The sequence below is a fragment of the Balaenoptera musculus genome, chromosome 17, assembly GCF_009873245.2.
Source record: "Balaenoptera musculus isolate JJ_BM4_2016_0621 chromosome 17, mBalMus1.pri.v3, whole genome shotgun sequence".
Lineage (NCBI taxonomy): Eukaryota > Metazoa > Chordata > Mammalia > Artiodactyla > Balaenopteridae > Balaenoptera > Balaenoptera musculus.
Window position 1 is genome coordinate 72,530,087 of NC_045801.1, and position 22,593 is coordinate 72,552,679.

The 22,593-nt window shown below is 42.5% G+C and overlaps 1 protein-coding gene and 2 long non-coding RNA genes across 4 annotated transcripts in view; 2 read left to right on the plus strand and 1 right to left on the minus strand.

Moving 5' to 3' along the window:
* The window catches only part of CLVS1 (clavesin 1), a 159,633-nt gene that overhangs the window by 46,869 nt on the left and 90,171 nt on the right, over positions 1-22,593 (minus strand). The window lies entirely within an intron of this gene.
* On the plus strand, positions 1,313-7,244 carry LOC118883512. 2 transcript variants are annotated; one of them, XR_005017039.1, is made up of 4 exons: positions 1,313-2,801; positions 3,361-3,374; positions 5,904-6,058; positions 6,213-7,244. It is a non-coding gene; the product is annotated as an uncharacterized LOC118883512 (long non-coding RNA). The 2 variants fall into 2 exon arrangements; XR_005017038.1 differs by having other exon boundaries at positions 5,904-7,244.
* LOC118883513 overlaps positions 14,488-22,593 on the plus strand; it is a 64,590-nt gene continuing 56,484 nt past the window's right edge. The window contains exons 1-2 of the long non-coding RNA XR_005017040.1: positions 14,488-14,636; positions 16,948-17,067. This is a non-coding gene — a long non-coding RNA (uncharacterized LOC118883513). The remainder of the gene's footprint in view (positions 14,637-16,947; positions 17,068-22,593) is intronic.

The following is a 22,593-nucleotide window of genomic DNA, read 5'->3' on the forward strand; positions in this document are numbered from 1 at the left end:
GTTCTCTCATTGTTTCAGGTGTGTGTGTGCTGTCTTTTTGGCTAGTCAGAGAGCTGCTAACAACTGCCTTTTAATTTATTTATTCACATGACAAAAATTTATTTGAGAGCCTGCTGTGCGCCAGGCTCTGTGTAAAACTCCACTCTGCCCGTGAGATGCTCTCCAGGGAGGGAGACAGAAAACACAGCCCGCGTTGTACCATGGGGTGAACGCAATGGTGGACATGAGGATACAGGAGAGCACAGAGGAGGGATGCTGCTTTCAGACACCTGGCCCAGAGCCAGGCACATAGCAGGTACCCAGACACAAGGCACATCCAGTGAAAGAGGGTGCTGGGCTGAAAACCAAATGCAGGGACATAGCCATACCAGTTGTCAGGGGCCCAATTCTCCATTAAACTATTATAAAATGGGAGTCAGTAGAAACCGTGGCTCAACCCACAGCTTTCTACCTGACAGCTAAACCAATTCCATCGTTTGTCATGTATTAACAGCATCAGGACACAGTGGTGGTGTGGGACAGGGACACACTGGTCTCTATTCTCAAGGCAACCTCCTTCTCTTTAGGAAGATAAGACAAACACAGAACACAATTAGCAAACATATAGGGAAGCAATAAAATCACGACCTAGAAGTGGCTAGGTATTGTGGGAATTGACTGTCAGGTAAGCCTTTCCTACATCAAAGAATTCATGTGACAGAAATTAATGCCCATAAGAATGTATTGAGTATATTAAGGTGGCACTATGGACCCCCAGGAAGAGGGAGTGTGTGTCAGGATGATGAGTGTAGGAAATGATGGATTGGTGTTCATGGACTATACCCTGGTTGGTTTTCCACTGAAATAGAATAGAATCGAGACAAAGTGTGAGATGGAAGCAAGCCAAAATTCTTCACTTATATCCTGTGGTCTCCTGTTTGGAGCCAGGTTCTAACTCTAAATAAACTTGTGAAAATGTATTCACAGCTCTATAGGGCCAGAGATAACAAATGATGGTGTTCTACCAGCTTAAAACTCTAACTTCATGCAAAATAGAGTTGTATCAGATCTTTCAGCAGCCAAGCACAGAAAAGAGAGCTAGTCTGTGTACTCTGAGTTTATCTCAAAAAAGAACCATATCTAACATGCAGAACTGTCTACTCTCTTCCCTCTTTTATACCCCAGACAGTATTCAATAAATATTTGTAGAACAAATGAATAAGAGAAACCACCACACCAAAAAAGTCCACTGTCTATTCTAATTACAAAAACATTCAATTCAGCCTTTAAGGTGATTTTTCCAATTGAAATGAAGCTACATGGGGTTTGGGGGCAGAGGTACTGAGTAGTGAGTGCCATTGGGTACAGAGTTTCTATGTAGGGTGATGAAAGTGTTCTGAAATTAAACAGTGGTGATGGTTGGACAGCTCTGTGAATAAACCACAACTCACTGAATTGGGCACTTAAAAGGGGTTAATTTTGTGGTATGTGAATTATATTTCAATACAGCTGGTTTTTTTAATCATAGTTGAGATTCAGTCTTGATGAAATGCATTATAACTCGAGAATCCAAATACAGCTCATTGTGCATAGTGTAATAAATTTGTTTTATTCTTGAACATAAGGAGACTTGAATCCAATGAAAATTATGACCTTATGAGAGAGAAAAAATTATTCTGTTGAAATATGAAAGCACTTTAAACCGAAGACCAGCATGCAAATGAGCAGGAGCTTATCAGCTGAGAGCTGCAAATATTCTGTGTATCAGAGAATTGGTAGTTGGGTTATTGGTTCATTTGGTCTCTCATCCAATGAACATTTATTAAGAAATCTGAGTAGCAGTATTTTTCTAGGATCCTGAAGAGCTAGCTGTCTCATCACTGGCTGAATCAGTGAGCACCAGAAAGGTTTGAAATTCTCTAATACCTTGTGTATACACTACATCCCGGGCTGTGTAGATCTGTTTCCTCTACAGCAAGACCTGGGGCTCTCTCAGACGAAAATTGGAAGAGAGAGTTACACAGCTCTAACAGAACTGTGTTCATCTTGACCACAAATCCTGATGCTTCTACAAACAGAAAAATGGACATTCTTTCCTAGATATAGTGACTTTCCTCTAACATTTATGGCCCAGAACTACCATCAGTTCTCTATCTACCTGGCATCCAGTGTAAGCTTCAACGAACTATAGCTGATAGGCAGTCCAGTGCCTCTAGAAACACGTGGTTATTGAACAGTTGAAATGTGTCTTATCCAAATTGGGATGTGGTGTCAGTACAAAATACCCACCAAATTTTGAAGACCTAGTACTAAAAATCTAAACCATCTCTTTAATAGTTTAAAATTTGTATTTTATGTTGAAATCACACTATTTTGGATATATTGGGTGAAATAAAATTATATCACCCCCTCCCAATGTAGCTATCTCTTCCCTGAGGATGAACAGCAAAGAACTCAGTTAAAAAAGGTCAGCCTTGTGAAGGCAACAAAGAATATAATGAAAAGAGGTGAAGAGAGAGGCATGGCAAGCCTCTGCTCACTAACTTGTTATAACTGCTGTCATAATTGGGGGGAAATTAGAAGAATGGAGTTTGAGGTGTTAATCTAAACCCTTCAGTCCTTCTGAAATGTTAACACCATTTTATAACCAAGACTTCTTTCTGGAAGGGGAATCCCAGCTGACCACAGGCAGATTGTGTAGCTGGGCCTTAAGAGCTAGATCTCACACATAGGCTAATGTAACTGCTGCTGCTACGTACAGGCTCAGCTGGACGTTTGAGGAGTTGAACCAGCTGCGCAAGGATGATCAAAAACTACTGGATGTGGCACATATATACAATGGAATATTACTCAGCCATAAAAAGAAATGAAATGGAGGTATTTGTAATGAGGTGGATGGAGTTAGAGTCTGTCATACAGAGTGAAGTAAGTCAGAAAGAGAAAAACAAATACAGTATGCTAACACATATATACGGAATCTAAGGAAAAAAAAAAAAAAGCCATGAAGAACCTAGTGGCAAGACGGGAATAAAGACACAGACCTACTAGAGAATGGACTTGAGGATATGGGGACGGGGTGGGGTGAGATGTGAAAGGGTAAGAGAGTGTCATGGACATATATACACTACCAAATGTAAAATAGATAGCTAGTGGGAAGCAGCCGCATAGCACAGGGAGATCAGCTCGGTGCTTTGTGACCACCTAGAGGGGTGGGATGGGGAGGGTGGGAGGGAGGGAGATGCAAGAGGGAAGAGATATGGGAACATATTGTATGTGTATAACTGATTCACTTTGTTATAAAGCAGAAGCTAACACACCATTGTAAGGCAATTATACTTCAATAAAGATGTTTAAAAAAAAAAAAAAAAAAAACTACTGGAGCCCCTTGCCAAGATGTAAGTAGTCATTTTTAAACTATATTCTTAATATCCGCGTGGATAAAGAGCTCACAGCAAGTGCATTTCCACTGCATAAAATGTAGGGATTTAATCTTCAGGATACATTCCATGTGCATTTCCTTTATGTGAACAGTTCCAATTGAAAAAGAAAACACACACATCTTCCAGAGTAACTCATATGTGCTTTCAGCTCTTTGCCATCTATAATCTAACGAGACCCACCGTGTCTGGGTGGAGGTATTAGAGACACAGCCAGTGTCTCTAAGTGACTGGGTAGCCTCCCTTGAGAGAGACACAGTTTGATAGGGGAAAGATCCAAGAAAACAAATAACTGCAGCAATTTTATACATATTGTATAATACTTGTGATATTTGACTCTTAGTGGATGTAGGAGAACATGTGCCTTTTTGTAAGTAATTAAAAGCAAATCTATGTAACCTACTGCTTGATTAAGAAAACTTCTACTGCTGCGGGAGAACAAATGAATTATCTGCTAATTATCTTACTTTAGAGGTTAGTCCAAGCCACTTTGGTGTCTATATATTTGTGTCTATGGTTATTTGCTGCTGGTGATATAGAACAAACAAATGAGGAGTGAGTCTTTTGTGAGGTACTCTATGCCCAATGCAGCCATTGGTCAGGGAAATCTCTGTGCTCTGCACACAACCCTTGGTGCCCTGGAGTCTTGGCTCTGCAGGAAGAGTAAAACCTTTGTGAAATCCCCGTGTTCACTGAGAGGCACTCATGTAGATAATAATGGCAGACAGTTTAGGAAAACAGATTAATTATTACATCTGACAACTTTGGGGAAAAAAACAGGAGCTCATTAACAAATTTGCTAATTAGTCCTATCCATTGTGATATAGAATTCAACAGGTATATCTGTGTATAATGCAGGATGGCTTTATGTGATGTGTCTGTGTGTCTGTGTGTCTGTGTGTCTGAGTATAGACAGAGATGGTCTGTGTCCTGGAGTCTCATGTAATAATCTTATAAATCGTTGATGAATGTTCCCAAGTCTCTGCAGATTACTCTTGATTTGTAAATGAGACGCCTTTGCTACATACAGAAAATCAATGTTGTCGTATTTGCAAATTAACCATTCTAATCCTTTGATATTGCTCAAATTACATTTCCATCTTTGTTCAGTCCACTCTCCTGAGAGACACTTTGGTCAAACATGGTTTCCTCTTAGGTAGTGGAAAGGGAACATTCCAGGTAATATTTGAAAAACGTAGGTGTTTAGTCAGCACATGTATTTGGATGCGTCTACTAGCTGTTAGGTAATCATTCTATCAAGAGGCAAGAGGACAAGGGGGCACAGATGAAATCTCCCTGAATAGTGTTTTCAGGGAACTTATATAAGAAAATCATTCTTTAAAAAAAAAGAAAAAATATTCCATTAATCTGAATCAGGCGAAGAAAATGGCTGTTACTCGTTGTATCATTAAATATTAGGTTTTGCTTGTGTGTATGTGTTTGGTGGCCAATAAACAGACTTCACAGTACACTTAGAATCTTTATAAAATCCATGTGGGCAGTACACATATGCCCATCTTGTAGAACGTGGAGCACAATAAATTTTCCCCAGTTTTAAAATTGTACATTTATATTTTGATATATATTTGGTTAGATTTAGGACACATTCCCCTTATTGAAAGACGTTTTTAAGCACAATTATATAACACCGCACAGATTGCATTTTGGAAGATATTTATAATTAGGTGAGAAAGGAAAGCCTGTGTCCCTTGCAGGGAGAAATCCCTATAGAATATTATCTATGCTGGTCCTGCCCTAGAAAAGATGTAAAAGTCATGATGAGTTTGTTTTGAGTAAGCTAATTAGCATCATTAGTTTAACGTGTTCTGCAAATTAGAAAAATTTCTAAATGGCCTGACTTGAAGAATATTTTAATTTTTAGTACTACTACATAATAAAGAGCTGTAACTCGGCACAAGTTACAGCAGTTTGACACTTACTCATATGAGTTTTGGGGTGACACGAGTTAATAAAGAAATAAGCGCCTGGCCCTGATGCCACAGCCTAGGAGAGGAGGGAGCGGGGAGGGGACCCGTGGGAGGTGGTCTCATCTGCAGGGTGGGGCCGGTGGAGGAGGGACCACACAATGCAGGGCACATTTTGCTCTTTCTGGTAATGCTTTGAGATGCACTTTTTTTTTTTAACATCTTTATTGGAGTATAATTGCTTTACAATGTTGTGTTAGTTTCTGCTGTATAACAAAGTGAATCAGCTATACATATACCTATATCCCCATATCTCCTCCCTCTTGCGTCTCCCTCCCACCCTCCCTATCCCACCCCTCTAGGTGGTCACAAAGCACCGAGCTGATCTCCCTGTGCTATGCGGCTGCTTCTGACTAGCTATCTATTTTACATTTGGTAGTGTATATATGTCCATGCCACTCTCTCACTTCGTCCCCCTTACCCTTCTCCCTCCCCATGTCCTCAAGTCCATTCTCTACGTCTGCGTCTTTATTCCTGTTGAGATGCACTTTTATCCTCACAGTTTCCCATTAAGAATAGTCAGTGGATACTGGAACCAGTAGCAGCCCTTTCATCCTCCAAGAAGGCTCACTGCTGCTCACGCATCCACTGCCAGCTCTCCTGAGGAAGCATTACCAGCCGGAGCATGTCCCACCTGAGATGGGGCTGGGAGAGCAGGTGAGTTCGGATGCTTTTACCTCTGTCTTCTTTGATCTCTGCCCCCTGTAAATAAACCTCTTTTCCTTCCTTAAATGCCTCCCATTGTTTCAACTAACTCATGAGGGTAGACTAAGGAATACTATTGATAAGCAGGTTTCCTTTGTTTTTATAGGTTTTAAAAAAGCTGGTAAAAAAGAATCACACTCTCAGCACTGAGATAGAGCCAACCAGTCACACGATTGCCCAAGCAAGAAAATCCTCTTTTCTCATTTGAACACTATTTCTTGGCTAAAGCCCAGCATTTTCATTTACGGGTCTGGTGTTTCCGTGTGCGTTCACAGCAGGAAGCGTCCCTGTAAGATCCTTGCCCAGGAAGCAGCCCACTGGATCCTCCCATTTCACTCCAGAATGAAGGCATCCTAGCAGGACCACAGAGGAATACAGTAACATCTGGCTGTCTCTTCATATTTCACTGAAAAAATTTACTTCTAATATGAAGAGCCAGCAACAACATCTGTATTGTCTTGTTTCCAGAGAAAGAAGCAGGAACTGACCGAGGGCTGTGGGGCTGGTCTTACAGTGGCCCAGAACTCATGTGGCAGCTGGTGTTGCTGGATGCTGCGTCTCCCAGAGACGGGCCTGCCTGCTGAGCGCCTAGGAGTGGTTCCAGCTCTGCGATCAGAGGTGGAGAAAAGTCAGGCCTTTTCGTAGTCCCCGGGTGTTACGATTCGCCTAAGCCAGGACCACCCTAAATTCAACCCAGCGGTGGTGAGAATTGCTTTCATCAGAACCAACCAGCTATGGGCTATCCTGTCTGGGGAGGGTTGCTCTACCCTTGGAAGAACCATCCCAGAGCTTCCCTGCAGTTTCTCGGCTCCGGTACAGCACTGCTTTGTCCAGGTCTTCAGTCCGTGGAGCACTGCCTGCCTACTTTGCTGCTCCAGCGCCATATCCGTTTCCCGGATGTTAAACAGAGAGGGATGCTCATGGTGACATAGCCAAGCATCCATCAGTTCATGGCTGCAGCAGGGACATCCACCTGGGGTCTACTGAGGGGGTCATCCTAGGCGTCCTTCAAGCTATTTTCAACATTTCAGAGCGTCTGCCTTGGAGTAGAATATGCATCCCAACCGAAACACCCACTACCTCAAACGAACAAGCAAAAACAATCTTTCATTTGATGCCAGGTTTAATTTCTATTTTTCTCAACTCACATACGTTGAGTTGCATATGTTTTTGAGTATGAAATATAAAAATAAATGAATGATTAATAAACATAATTCCTAAAATAATAACAAAGATTTTTAAAAGCTTTTCTTTAAACCATTGTGTGTTTACCATGTGCCAGACCTTCTGCTATGTGTTTTTATAAGAGTGTCAATTCAATCTCATAGTAACCCTGTAAAAGATAATATTATTAGTTCCATTTTAAGGATGAGAAAATCGAGGCCCAGAGAGTTTAACTAATTTACCCCATGATCTATAACCCTGATCCATACTTTGGAGGCAGGACTTAAATCCAGGCAGTCTAACTCCAGAGTTCCTACACTGAATACAAATTCCATTAAATAAAAAGGAGGAAGGTTATTGAAATATATTAAATAATAATAGTCAGATTTGAAGGTTACAGATTTGCATAAATAACGGATAGGTTAGTTGCTTGTTACCTTATTAAGCTAGCCTTAACATGCTTATTTTGCATAACTAAGGTAAACAGCAAGGGTCAAGGGCTTAGGGAATTATTCTTAGAAACTCCGGAAGTCCGCCTTGGTCCCTTTGGACAGTACATCTTTAACTGGTGGTTTGCAGATATGCAGTCAAGTTCAACACGCAAAGTCCAGAGCATCCAGAATCAGGAAGTTATGCTGAAAAAGCCTTTGGGGATGTAGAGAACAATCAAGAGTAAAACTAAAGCATCTAACTCCAGGAATCAGCCACTTCCAGGGGCAGGATTCCCCGAGGAAGTTCCAAAGAATTATGTTAAACTATATTAACGTAAGAAGGTAAAAGAGAAGCCTGATTTCCAGTTCAGCTTTGGAGTTCCCTTGGCTGGTGAAACAATTACAGGTCCCTGGAGGCCACCAGCCTTCAATGCGTCAGCCAAATTTTTTCCATTGCTTATTCAGAGGCATCCTCAGATCTCTTAGAGAAAATTCCCTATTTTCCCTCATTATTTCCTTCCATATTTTCACCAAAGCATTTCTTAAAGAAATGGTCCTCATTTGTAGTCTTGTTTGTACCTTCATTTGTTCCTTTTTTTTTTTTTTTTTTTTTAATTTATTTATGGCTGAGTTGGGTCTTCGTTTCTGTGCGAGGGCTTTCTCCAGCTGCGGCAAGTGGGGACCACTCTTCATCGCGGTGCGCGGGCCTCTCACTATCGTGGCCTCTCCCGTTGCGGAGCACAGGCTCCGGACGACGCGCAGGCTCAGCAATTGTGGCGCACGGGCTTAGTTGCTCCGCGGCATGTGGGATCTTCCCAGACCAGGGCTCGAACCCGTGTCCCCTGCATTGGCAGGCAGATTCTCAACCACTGCGCCACCAGGGAAGCCCCCATTTGTTCCTTTTTAAATTCATTAATCTATTCATCAATTCTTCCTAAATTGTCATCCCACTCTTATTGGTCAGTCACCTGCAGTGTGCCTGGTTCTGGGGGCAGTCATGGATCAGGTAGCCCTGGTGCCCCTCTTCCCCGGCCCTGGTGCCCCTCTTCCCCAGCCCTGGGCCCTCATACTGCTTCCACTGAGGCACTCTCCACCGAGGCTGGGCAGATGGGACAACTCTGAATTCTATGCAGCAAAATTACTGACTGCATTTGTGTTTAGTAAACTCACCTATTCTTTCACTCAGTTTACCTCTCATTGATGTTAGGAAGAGGAAGCTGAGTGGTGACTACAGTTTACCAAGCTCTTTTATGAATCTGATTTCATTTGCTTCTGAAAACAATATATAGAGTGGGAAAAAAGCTTGTTGCAGAATAATGTATATATTATAAATAAATTTTAATACAAAAAAATTCCTCTTTATTTATTTATGTTTGTATGAGCAAGGAGAAAGAGGTGGAAGGGTATACATTGGGCTGCGTGTTTTGCCTGTGTCAGGAGCGAGGGCATGAGGGGGAAACGGAGAAAATCACCTTTGCCTTCGTACCGTTTTGTTAGCACTTGTTTCGTTATGTAAAATAAGCATGCAGTACTTCTGTAGTTTGAGGGATATCAGGTAAAAATTTTACACTTAAAAAAACAGAAAAATAAATAATCCTATGAAGTTGAGATTAGCAATACCTCATTTTTACGGGAGAAGAAATTGAATGTGGAGGGAAAGCAAGGGTTTTCCTCAAGTGATAAGGCCAGAAACAGAGCCAGGCCCCATTCCAAACCTTCTGGTTGAGAGGACAGTGAGGCTTCTGCCCCAAGCAGCTGTTTCCTTTCCATAGAACAAACACATCACAACTTGTTAGGATTGCGGGCAGTGCACCGAAGCAAAGTCAAACTCTCTGTACTGAGGGATAAGACATTTTGACTGAAGGGATAAACAGAAGACCAGTTGGCTCTGGATGTGATGACGGACTCCACGTCGAATACACCAAGCTCTACATAACTTCTTTTACTTTTCTTCTACCAAGTCCAGAGACCCTCTAAGAGCTCCCAGCTGTCATCAAATGTCTCCCAGGGCAGAGTAGCCAGTCTCTGGCACAAGGAAGTAGGTTAAGGGATTCACCAGGCTTTATTTTGTACTCGTCTGGGTCTAGCTCAGGGGTCTCCAAACTTTTTGATAATGTATACTTATGTATAAATTGAATGCGTGGATAAAATCTATGAAGTTAGAAAATAGAAAGTTTTCTTCCTATACATCAGTGGATCATCTTTTTCTTTTAACATCTTTATTGGAGTATAATTGCTTTACAATTTTGTGTTAGTTTCTGCTTTATAACAAAGTGAATCAGCTATACATATACCTATATCCCCATACCTCCTCCCTCTTGCGTCTCCCTCCCACTCTCCCTATCCCACCCCTCTAGGTGGTCACAAAGCACCGAGCTGATCTCCCTGTGCTATGCGGCTGCTTCCCACTAGCTATCTATTTTACATTTGGTAGTGTATATATGTCCATGACACTCTCTCACTTGGTCCCAGCTTGCCCTTCCCCCTCCCCGTGTCCTCAAGTCCATTCTCTACGTCTGCGTCTTTATTCCTGTCCTGCCCCTAGGTTCTTCAGAACCTTTTTTTTTTTTTTTTTTACATTCCACATATATGTGTTAGCATACGGTATTTGTTTTCTCTTTCTGACTTACTTCACTCTGTATGACAGACTCTAGGTCCATCCACCTCACTACAAATAACTAATTTCGTTTCTTTTTATGGCTGAGTAGGTGGATCATCTTGTACACCATCTTGGGGCTGCTAGTCTGTCCCCTTCTTAATGACAATTCGTGTGCTTCATCACTTTGAAGATGAAGATTGGTGGCCACTTGTTGGAAAGGCTTTGCTTATCTGGAGAGCAAACCGCATGGACAGTATACTGGCAGCCATGGACGGCTCTGTGAGAGCTGAGTCCTCCGGTTCCTGGAATTCTGTAGCTCTGCTGGCATCCCAGCAGCTCTGCCTTCCTGTGCACAGGGGTCCAGACAGTCCTGATGAGCAACTGATCATTCTGATGACTTTGAATAAAGGTCTGCACCCTGGAATGCCTTAGCCATCACCATTTAAAAGACAGTTAAGAATCGCCTAGTATGGGCTTCCCTGGTGGCGCAGTGGTTGAGAATCCGCCTGCCAATGCAGGGGACACGGGTTCGAGCCCTGGTCTGGGAAGATCCCACATGCTGCGGAGCAACTAGGCCTGTGAGCCACAACTACTGAGCCTGCGTGTCTGGAGCCTGTGCTCCGCAACAAGAGAGGCCGCGACAGTGAGAGGCCCGCGCATCGCGATGAAGAGTGGCCCCCGCTCTCCGCAACTAGAGAAAGCCCTCGCACAGAAACGAAGACCCAACACAGCCAAAAATAAATAATAAATAAATAATAAATAAATAAATTAAAAAAAAAAAAAGAATCGCCTAGCAGGGACTTCCCTGGTGGCGCAGTGGTTAAGAATCCGCCTGCCAATGCAGGGAACACGGTTTGATCCCTGGTCCGGGAAGCTCCCACATGCCGCGGAGCAACTAAGCCCGTGGGGTATAGAAAATAAGTTAAACCTCATGAATTATGAAATATGTTAATAAACTGCCTGATAAGCAGGCGGATTGTCCCTGGCTGGGAGAACTAAAGCAGAGGCAGGTGCTGTGAGGGCGAGCTGCATTTGACCCCTCGTTCGACCGGCCTGCAGGAAGCTGCCTGTCTGTTTTCCCGCACAGACAGGCTCAGTTTAAATCGGATCAGCTCTCAGCACCTTAATGATGGTGTTGCGCTTTCCTTTCCTCTGTAGCTTCTTTCTCCCACAGCTTTTCTCACTTGACTGTGGGCAGGTGACAGCGATGGTAAAGGTAGGAGCTGGTTCCTTACATCAATCTGGAAACCTCAGACCCCATCCACCGCCCCGGCCAAGGAAGAGGCCTTTGCTCTGTCTCTTGGAAAACAATTCTGAGAGCTGGAGGTTCACAATCACATCTTTGTTTGTTAAAAATGTCTCATTCTTGAAACTAACAGTAAATCAACTATACTTCAATTAAAAAAAAGTCTCATTCTGTTCTCCATTTCATGTCATAAAAATATCCCAGGAGAAAAAAAAAAGAATGGAAAATATGAAAAATAAGTTTTCTGATAAATTCCAAATGAAGCTTGAGTGTGCTGTTTTTCTTCATTGCCTTTTATAACCTATTTATTGTTTAAAGTCCCCTGCAGATCCCACTTCAGTCACGGGGCCTTCTTTGCCTAATTGCATGAACTCCCAGGTTAGGCATTTCTTTCTCAGAGCTCCGTAACATCTTGGGAACACCCTTATTTTCATACTTCTCACTCTTCTTTGTATCAGTTTATGTATCGATCATTCCTACAAAACTGCGAGCCACTTTGGGGCAGGAACCCAGATTTATTTCTTTTTCTTCCCTGTACCCTCTCATTTTACGTTATGTTATATTATTATTATTTTCTGGTGGCCTAGCACAGCGTGCTCAGTGTTTGCTGATTGACTAGGTCCCCCCAGGGTTAAGTTACTCATCAGTTATTCAAAATTAGAAATGAAGTTTCCCATAAGTTCCATGTTCAGAATGGCAATTACATTACTGGCATCATTAATCACTCCCTCCAAGTATGTATTTGTGATCAAGGAGACACATGTTAGCTATGAGTAGCCAAAAGCAATTCTATTGCAATATTAATGGAGTACAGTTGACCCTTGAACAACGCGAGGGTTAGGGGCGTCAACCTTCCACGCAGTAGAAAATCTGGTATGATTTGTAGTTCGCCCTCCATATCCGACGTTCCTCCAGATGGGCGGTTCCGAATTCGGGGGTTCAACCAACTCCAGTCCTGTAGCAGTTTCGTATTTACTATTGAAAAAAAGCCAAGAATAAGTGGTCCCTTGTAATTCAAACCTGTGCTGTTCAAGGGTTAACTGTATATCCTTTGCATTTTGTGAATGTTGCTGTAGCATGTAATTTGCCCCATAAAATAAATCTTTGACCAGGAGTTTCAAACAGAACTCAGAGGGGTTGAGAAGTGGACCCTGGGCTGAGCCAGCCTGCTCATGGTTAAGTGACAGGCCACACTGCCAGCCTTGCAGTACCCCGAATTCAAGGGCCGCAGCAAAATGACAAATTGTTTGCCCATAGCCTTGAAGCATCAAGGCCTTATTTACACGTAAACTAAATCAAAATATTAATTCCAAAAATACACAAAAACTTCTGAATGTAAATCAGAAGGGCAAAAATCAGAGAGGAAGTAATAGGTATCTGTTATTAGTGGGGAATAAAAAAAGGTCCAATTAAAGGAGAATAAAGAGTTGCAATTTAGAGACTATATATAATTCTGACAGAAAGGTCTAGAAAAGCCTAGGGAAATTTCGAACTTCCTAAACTAGGTCTTAACTCCTTCACTGACATTCAAGGCCCTCTGAACAATAACTCAAACCCAGGTCTGAGCCTTAGTTCTGCACCCCCTTTTGTGTGGCCCAGTCTTGGCCACACTGGCGCCAGGGTTCCTCGTGCAAAGGGTTCGGCTGGCCCCGGAGCCATGCAGCCTGGCGGTGCTGGAGGAATTGGGACACCACTGTCCCTGAGGACACTTGGGCTTTGCACAAGTAAGTTCCACTCATCACGATACCACGATCGCCTCTCAGCACCATCCCCACCAGTAATTCATTCTTACAACCCTGGGCAGATGCCAGCTCAGGGCTTCCGTGAAAGTTCCTCCCGATTCGCCAAGGCCCCGTCAATCCTCCTTCTCACAAAACCTCCACTGAGACCCCCCAGCACGTGTGGTCGTTTGCTTTTCTAAATCTTCACGGTATTTCCACGGCTTTCATGGCACGTCTCATAGTATGTGTGTGCTTTTTAAATACGATTTTAAAATTAGAAATAACTTGAAACGTGTGTTTTGTCTCAATTACTGGTTTACCTATTCCCATCCCCACCAAACCACCACTTTCTCTGAGGGTAGCGCTTTGTCTTTCCCGGCTTTTACCCCCGGGACCCAGTGTGGTATGAGCCACAGAGAACGCCGCGTCCCCTTTGCTAACAGGCGTGGGAGCGGGTGATGCGCAGTGAGGGCCCTGCGGGGGCTGCGCCTTCCTGGACGCACAGCTGCTTCCTTCGGGGCCCACACACGTTGGCTGAGGTGCAGGGAAACATGTGGCTCTGTTTTTCTCGGATAAGGGCAGAGCCCGGACAGAGCTGCGCTCAGCCCTGGGGTCAGGCAGGCTGCTTCTCATTCCTGCCCGCAAAGGGCTATAATCCTGAGCAAAGAGGGAAAGACTTGGAAGAGAAAGGGAGAGTGGATGAGGGCGAGTGAGAACGAGGACACTGAAGGAGGAGGAGTGAGAGTGAGTGAGCGAGGGGGCGAGTCTGTGAAGGGGTGAGTGTGTGAGTGTGCGTGAGTGTGTGAAGGCGGCGCTAGTGTGTGAGGGGCAGCGTGTGAGTGTATGACGGGGTGTCTGTGTGAGGGGGAGAATGAGTGTGCGAGGGAGTGTCAGGGTGTGAGAGGGGTGTGAAGTGTGAGTGTGAGGGTGTGAAGGGGTGTGAGTGTGAAAGGAGTGTGTGTGACGGGTGTGAGTGGAGTGTGAGTGGAGTGTGAGTGTAAGAAGGAGTGTGTGTGTGTGTGTGAGTGGAGTGTTAGTGGAATGTGTGTGGGTGTAAGAGGTGTGTGTGAGTGTGAGTGGAGCGGGAGTGGAGTGTGAGTGTGTGAGTGTAAGAAGGAGTGTGTGTGAGTGGAGTGTATGTGTGAGTGTGTGTGTGCGTGTTTGTGTGTGAGCGCGCGAGGGGCGGCCCTGGGCGGCAGAGCGGCGGGACGACGCAGTCGGTGGGCCCCGGAGGCTCCGCCTTCCCACCGGACTGCGCCTGCGTCCCGCCCTCCTCGGCCCCGCCCCCTGCGCGCCGAACGTGGGCCCTGCTCCCTCCATGGCTTCCGGCGAAGGGCGGTCCCCGAGGCCCTGGAGCTGCGCCCCAACGGTGAGAACTGTTAAATGTGCTTCCTTCAGGTTCGACCTGTCTGTCTCTGTCTGTGTCTCTGACTCTGACTCCCCGGCTCCGGAAGGGCGGAGAGGCGGCCCGTTCCCTCCTGTCTCTGCAGGTGTCAGGTCGGGACACGGCGGTCCCTGGGCGGCGCTGCTCTGGGATTCCAAGTGCAGCAAGCTCTGGAGCCTGAAAAGCACTTTTTTTTCCAATTCATTTTCTTTTCTCTTCCCTGCCCCCCGCCCCCCTTTTCCTTTCTGCCTGACCCGCTTGATGTATGTCTCTATCTCCAAAATATATTCTTGGAAGCCTACATTTCTCTAATCCATCTATAAAAAGTTAATGATTATCTGCTCCCCAGAACAACTTTTAGGATCTGGATCCAACAACCTGGAGGGCAGGTATAAGTCCCCGCACATCTGAAAGCTTTCAAAAGCACTGCATTTACCATCTTACAAATAAAAGCACAGAGAACGGAGGAGAAAACAGTTCTTTGTGCCCACAAACAGCAGCTTTAAGGGTAAATCTGATGGAGGGATGTGGGGCAGGTGTGCAGAGAGTAGAAGCAGAGTGAAGGAGGCTGCTCTCAGGGAGGCCACGTGGCTTCTGAACCAAGAAATCATACGGTCAGCTTCGGAGAATCAGATCTATTTCTTTTCACAGCCGATACATTTATACTGAGTAGAATTTCTCAAAGGAGCTAAATCTACTGGATATTAAAACTTATTTTTTAGCCTCAGTAGTTAAAACGGTGTGGTATTTATGCATGAAGAGACCCAAGTATATATTGCGTATGATGAAGTGGCAAGTATAATCAGAAGGGTGGAAATAAATGTGTCCATAAATTGTGTTGGAACCAGACAGCCTTCTAGGAAAACAACAGCAGAAACCCACACTGTGCACTAGGATAAGCTGTAAAAATGTAAATGCAAAATAAAAAGAAGCCATGAAATTTTAGGAGAAAATCCAGAAACCATACAAAATTGATAAATACTATAATTTAAAAAATGCTCTTATCTAGCAAAAACAAAACAAAGCAAAAAATCCTGCAAGTAAAATCAAAAGATAACTGAAAGAAAACTATGAGAAATATTTGCAATTCATATGACAAAGAGCTAATCTCCCTAATGTAAATTGATAAAACCAACAACATAATAGAGAAAATGGGAAAAGGCTATGAACAGAAAATTAACAGAAAAGGAAAGACAAATTCCACTTAAACATATGAAAAGATTCTCCACCTCAGTCATAGAGAAATGCAAATTAATATTTCACTGAGACAACATTTTTCATTCTGTCAGTCTGTCAAAAATCCAAAAGGTTGAAAATACATTCTGGCCTTGGCAAGGCCTTGGATAATAGGTGTTCTCATAATGACTGATGATAGTGGATATTGTAGTGCATCCCCCATGGAGGGATATTTCTGACTCTTTACCCAAATTACAAGTGGATAATTTTTAATTTATACAAAAATCCTACTTCTGGGAATTTATCTTGCAGATATAATTGTACATGTGCAGAATACTGTATGTACAAACTTGTTCCTTGCTGCACTGGTTGTAATAGCAAAAGATTGGAATTAAACCAAATATCCACTAATAAACAACTGTGTTTAGCAAACTGTGGTACATCCATATAATAGAATACTCCGAACATGTAAAAAGAAAATAAAAATAAAGTTCTCTATGTGCTGATATGGAAAGATGTCCTTTCTATGAAATGATATGTTGAAATCCTCAAGACATATTGTTTAAATAATAAAGCAAGATGGGTAATACTGTATAGAGATGGAATATTTGAATAAAAAGGGGAAAATAAGAATATATACTTCTATTTCTGTTACACAAAAAACAAAGACACAAGAAACTAAGAAAAGAAGTTACCCTTGTGGAAATGAAGGATAGGAATGAAGTAGAAACATCTGATGAATACCCCTTTATATTGTTTGATTTATATGCAGTGTGAATGGATTGCCTATTCAAAACATATATATTATGTGTCAGTCATATTGAAATATGTCTGATTTTGATAGTATCACTGAAACAGTCCTCTTAATGAAAACCAAAACAAAACTCAAAACTGCTTCTTACAAATTACTCTGTCTCCTCTTTTGTTTTCTGTTCCCGTTAGGGCTTTTAAGCCTGACATGTTTCTTCCTTTGACTTGGAGAAGATAAATAACTGCGCTGATGAGTGGCCTGAGGATTTGAGGTGTTCTGTCAACAATATGGAGACCACCATTTCCCATTAACTCTGGATATCTGTCTCCGAGGCGTCAGCTGTTCTTAATGCACTGTTTTCCTCTATAGATCACTGCTGTCAACCTGCTAACGACACCCAAGTAGATCTACAGCAGTCATGTTTCAGCCCAAGAGTGACTGAAGTAAAGGCAGTGTCTCTCATTGAGATGAATAGCACCAGGATCCCAGGTATTTGCACTTACATGCCCGAGCTTATTTTCCTCAGTTATAAACTGTGGTTTATATATAGTTTGATTTTATAATGCTTCCATGCAAACTATAACAATTCCTCAATGCATCTATGTAGATAAAGTCTGTGACTTGCTGTAGGTGTACGAAACCCTGACAGTGTCCTGGTCTGGTGGGTCGATTTCTAGGTCTAGAGATGAGAGTCAGGTTCTAACATGGTGTGGAGCGCACCTGGAGGAGGTGAGGTGTGGAGTTGCAGGAAGGAGAAAGCTTCCACTTGCCTGTCTTCCCAATCCGATTTTTAAAAAACTCTCCTAAAGGCCTTTGCACTTGCTGTGTCCTCTGCCTAGAAATTACTGTCCCAGATCTTTGAATGACTTTCTTCTCTGTGTCATTTAGGTGTAAGCTCCTCACCTCTCCCGCACCAACCATTATTCTATCACGTCCTCTAGTTTTACCTTCTTGATAGCACTAATCACTGTCTGAAATGGTCTTTTTTACTCACTTGTTTACTTTTTTATCATTTATTAACCCTCTTCTCTCCACCACCCAATAGACTGCAGATTCCAGAAGAGCAGGGACCTGATCTGTCTTGCCCTCCCACATATTCTTGTGCCTAGAACGGGGTCTGACACATAATAGGACCTCCATAAATATTTGGTCAATGAATAAATGAAGGATTAGAGTCCACGTCTAATTGGGTTTTGTACATAAAACCTAGCAAATGAAATTAGCAAATTCTTATTCAGGGAATGAATAAATTCAAGTAAACTCTTCTTAGACATGGGCATTGCCTTTTAAAACACTCAATCGGGCAAAGAAAATACTCCGGATTGACCCTTACTTGTTCAGTCATCACTGTTTTTTATCACACTTAGGACAATTACTGATATCTCAGAAATTCTGATTTAAAAAACCAGCTTTCTTTTATAATTTTAGTATTGGTTAAGAAGGCCCAAAGTGCACTAAAAAGCTTATTTAACTTAAAAGGCTTATTTGACTCTCAGAAGAGTTATTTGTTATACACATAATTTTTCTTGAGAATCAATGGAACTTGTGCTAAACTGAATTTATTTTTCCTCCAATAACTGATTTAAAAATCAATTGCACAGAATTCTTTGTCATCAACAATACAATATTTCTTTAGGTGCTTTATTCCAATTTCAAATGCCATTTTTATCAGTGTGAAGATAGATTTTTAAATTGTATAAACAACTAGAGTTAATTGATGTGTTGGTTTAGTAAATCCTAACCACAAGGCTACATTTATAATATTAATAGTCCTGGAGACATACCTAGTTACATTTAAAAATACAAATAATATCTGTGCTTTTTAATGAGGTTTAAATCCTTTTTTAGAAGAAGTATTTTCCTTCTCCAACATATGTCCTTTTCTAATGAGCTAAAATTACAGATAGTGAGCCAGGTTTTGGAAAGGAACACAAACATGTATTGGGTGTCTAGACATAGTTCTGGGTATTCTTCATATGTTGGGGACCAATTAAATGTTCTCTGGAGTTTTCTGCCAACCACTCAGCCTTTGAGGCACAACTCTTGTGGGCTGTTTTGTGTGATGCAGTGCACATTGTGACACGGGACCTTGGGAAACCAAATCCTTTTGATCTGGGTCCAAGATAAATCTTATTTTATTAAATTTATCACAAGTAATAATGATGTTCAATATACTGAAAAATCCTTAAAACTACAGAATCTTGTCTTCTGGAGAATTTTTGATTAAGATGATCTTATCTGGAAAGAATTATATGTCAAACTGCATGTAATCAGTCAGTTAATTAGGAACTATCCTAGGTTCTCTTCCATTCTGAGGATTATACGTTAACTCTTTTAGCCTTAAATTTTTTTTAATGAACACATGCCTAAAAATCACATTCCAGATCAAAGGAGCTGAAACACAACTGATTACTAGTCTCTGTGTAGTGAATTACTGAAAAAAAGCATTTTCTTGGAGCACAGAGAAGGGAAAGTAATGGGCCAGGCACTTATTTTTTTATCATTATTTCCTTCTCTAAACTCATGGATCTGTTGTAACAGATATTGTTTTGGAAGATGTTTTGGAGTTCACGTGAGCAATGTATTCCATGGTTGAGATATCTGAGTTGGGAGAAGTAACAGAAATTGAAGAGAAATTACTCTTTCCCCTCAGACACACAGAGCTATGAGTTAAAATTTGGACTCTTTATCTTAACTGTAAAGAGGACATAGGAGCTTTAATTTCATAGAGGGTTAGCCTGATAAAATGGACTTCCGTACCTTACAGAGGGAAATGCAAATTGGTGGATCATGTCTGAAAGGCAATTTCTAATACGTATCAGGCACCTTAAAATATTTATAGCCTTTGACCCAAGAATTTCAAGGATTTGTAGACAGCAGCAGTTCTTAAGTTGTGGTCTGCCATCCTGCAGGGATCCTTGAGACCGTTTTAGGGGGACCACAAGGTCAAAATTATTTTCATAATCGTATTAAGATTATTTGCCTCTTTCACTGTGTTGCTGTTTGCACCAATGATGCAACAGGAATCAAGAGAGTGGCACCAAATTGTACTAGAACTCATGGTCTTCCACATTGCCAGCACCAGGAGAAAAATATGTGTCAGTTCCACTTAAGGGTATCCTTGGTAAAGTAGTAAAAACCAGTAACTTTATTAAGTCTCGACCCTTGAATACAAATGGTTTTAATGTTCTGTGTGAGAAATGGGCAGTACAGGTGGAGTACCTCTGCTGGGCACTGAGGCATAACGGTTGTCTTGAGGAAATGCCCTGTGTCATCGTTTGATTTGCGAACTGAACTAGCTTCTTTTTACATGGAACACCCTTTTTTTGTGAAAGAACAACTGAAAGGCAAACCATGGATATTCAGATTTGGGGCTTTAGCAGATACTTTCTCCTAAATGAACAAAGCAATCCTGTCATTTCAAGGATAACAAGTGATAGTATTTTTAAGTCAGAAGAGTCAGGGCTAGAAGCAGGGCTAGGACAGTAATTAACACAGTAATATTTTTAGATGAATTAGTGCTTATATTCCCTGCCCCTGGAGAGTTCTTTGTGACATTCCAGCATACCCAGTTGGTGGCTCAAGCAGCAACCATTTCCCCTTAGCGCGTGTTGAGCAGAGCCGCGATTTGGTCCTGGTGGCCAACCCCTAGATCGTGGTAACTGGCTGGTTTAAGCCACACATGATAGTGCATCCTACTCTTTTCGCCAGGGCTGGAGATTGAGCTTGACACTGAATCTCCTCCCCTGCAAAAGATAGCTGTCCGGGTCTCTTTTGGGCAGGCTGAGCCCAGGGCTCTTCTGACAGGTCTCTGAAGGGATGAGTATCAGATGCCAAAGTTCTCATTATCAGGTACAGTTAGCATGTTAGTTCTTTCATCCTTATAAGGTATGCAAGTAGCCTAGACAAATGCCCTTACTGCAAATCCACCACCGTTTCCCTCTCTTTAATTAATTCATAACAACCTGACCTGTGTTCTTTGCCTTCAAGTTTCCAGTTGATAGTTGCTGTTTTGAAAAATCCTGTTTTCTGAAATCTTTCTAGTCTGTTACCTCTTACAAGGTAGTCTAATTGTAATGGATCTTTCACCTATTCAGTAAAGACAAAGATTTCTCTTTTAATTAAAATCCCCCATAGGCATTGAAATGAAAATATGATAAGGAGGTGTGTGTATCAAATACAATTCACTCTTTGAAAAAACATTAAAATTCCACTAATGAATCATTGCGGTAGATAAAAATCAACATATAAGGTCTTTGCTCTCAAGGAACTTACAGTCTAGGGAGGCCAAGAGAAAAGTAAACAGACTCTTAGGATACCCTGGGACGGTGCTGAGATGGAAATGTGAACACTGGTTGGGGAGGGAACCCGAAGCTGATCAGGGGGCCAGGGCTGATTTTCTAGACAAGGAGCCTAGTCTTCAAGGCGCCCCCAAATCTGGTCCATGTTTATGCTCCAGTGTTTCCAGTAAGAACTCCTCACCCCAGGCAGGGCTCTGCTCACTCGCACAAACTCACCATGCTTGTTCCTGTTCCAAGGACCTTGCTTAGATATTTCCTGTGTCTGGAGTTCTCTTCCTACTCTCTCTGTAGCCAGTTTTTTCCTATTGTTCGATGCTTGTTTCACTCCCTGAAGCCTTCTGGACCACACCAGCCTCCTTTCGAGAGGCAGTGTTCGGCATTTCCTCAGGAAGCCTCACGTGGGTGCCCTTCCTACACGTCCCCGTAGAATCCTCTGCTCATCTCTGCTTTGGGACTTACATATCCAGCTGCCAGCATGAATCTCCACTTGGAAGGTTTCAAGCTTCCAGTGTACAAAACTGAACTTCTGAGCTCCCCGACCCCATCCCCGATCGGATTCACCTGAAGGCGCTGCCCTCCTCTCCATTCTCCTAGGTGTTAGCCCTCACTGAAACGCTGAGTTCATCTTCGAATCCTCTCTGTTTCAAAACTCATACATCCAATTCTGGTGGCTCTAACTTAAAATATATCTGGAGTCTGGTTATCTTCCCACCACCTCTGCTGTTTTCACCCTGGTCTCAGCCACTAGAAAAATCTCAAGCCTAAATGATGCCAGTCATCTCCCAGCCTGTTTCCCTGCATCTGCTCTGGTATTGTCAGTCTACTCTTCACAAGCAGCCAGAGTAATCTGTTTAAAAATTTGATTGCATCACTCTTCTGCTCAAAGACCTCCAGTTGTCCCTCATTGTACTAAGACTAGTCCTTCCAAGGCCCATAGGGCACCCCAACCTCTCTGACCTCATCTCCTACAACTGCTCTTCGTCACTTAACCTCAGAACTAGAGCTTTTCTGCTGCTCTGTGAACACTGCAGCCACTCCCACCTCAGGGCGCTGGCTTGCCTGCTCCCTCCTCCTGGAGCATCCTTCCCTCAGTAGCTGTGTGGTTAACAGCCTCACCTCCTTCAAGTCTTAGCTCCAGTGTCACCTTCTCGATGAGGCCAATCACAAGGGCTCTAAATTGCACCCCATTCTCATCTATGCCCCAGCAGTCTCAATCACCCTAATCTGTTTTTTCCATAGTATTTATTTTTTATCATACTATATAATTTATCTACCTGCTTATTGTCTTCCTCTCCCAACTAGAATGTTTGCTCTATCTGGGCAGAGATTTTGGTCTTTTTAATTCATTGCTGTATCATGAGCACCCCTAGGATAGTATCTGTGATGGTATTTGCTGAATGAATAAATATAAGTTATATGTTAACTTGCATTACTTCCTCACTAGACTATAAATTCCTTGAACACACAGATTCTGAATTATTCAACGTTATATATTCAACATCCAACCCAGTACCTAGCATACTGCTAGCGCACAATCAATAATCGTGAGTGAATGAGTCTCTCTCCACTGAAATGCTGTTGTCTGCACTACCCATTTTAACATTTAATTATTGACTGCTTTAATGTCTCACTGAATCTTGTGTGTGAGCATTAACCATTTGGTGAAACCTGCTTTTATTACAGTCAGAGGCTACAACTCTTACTTCTTTTGTGC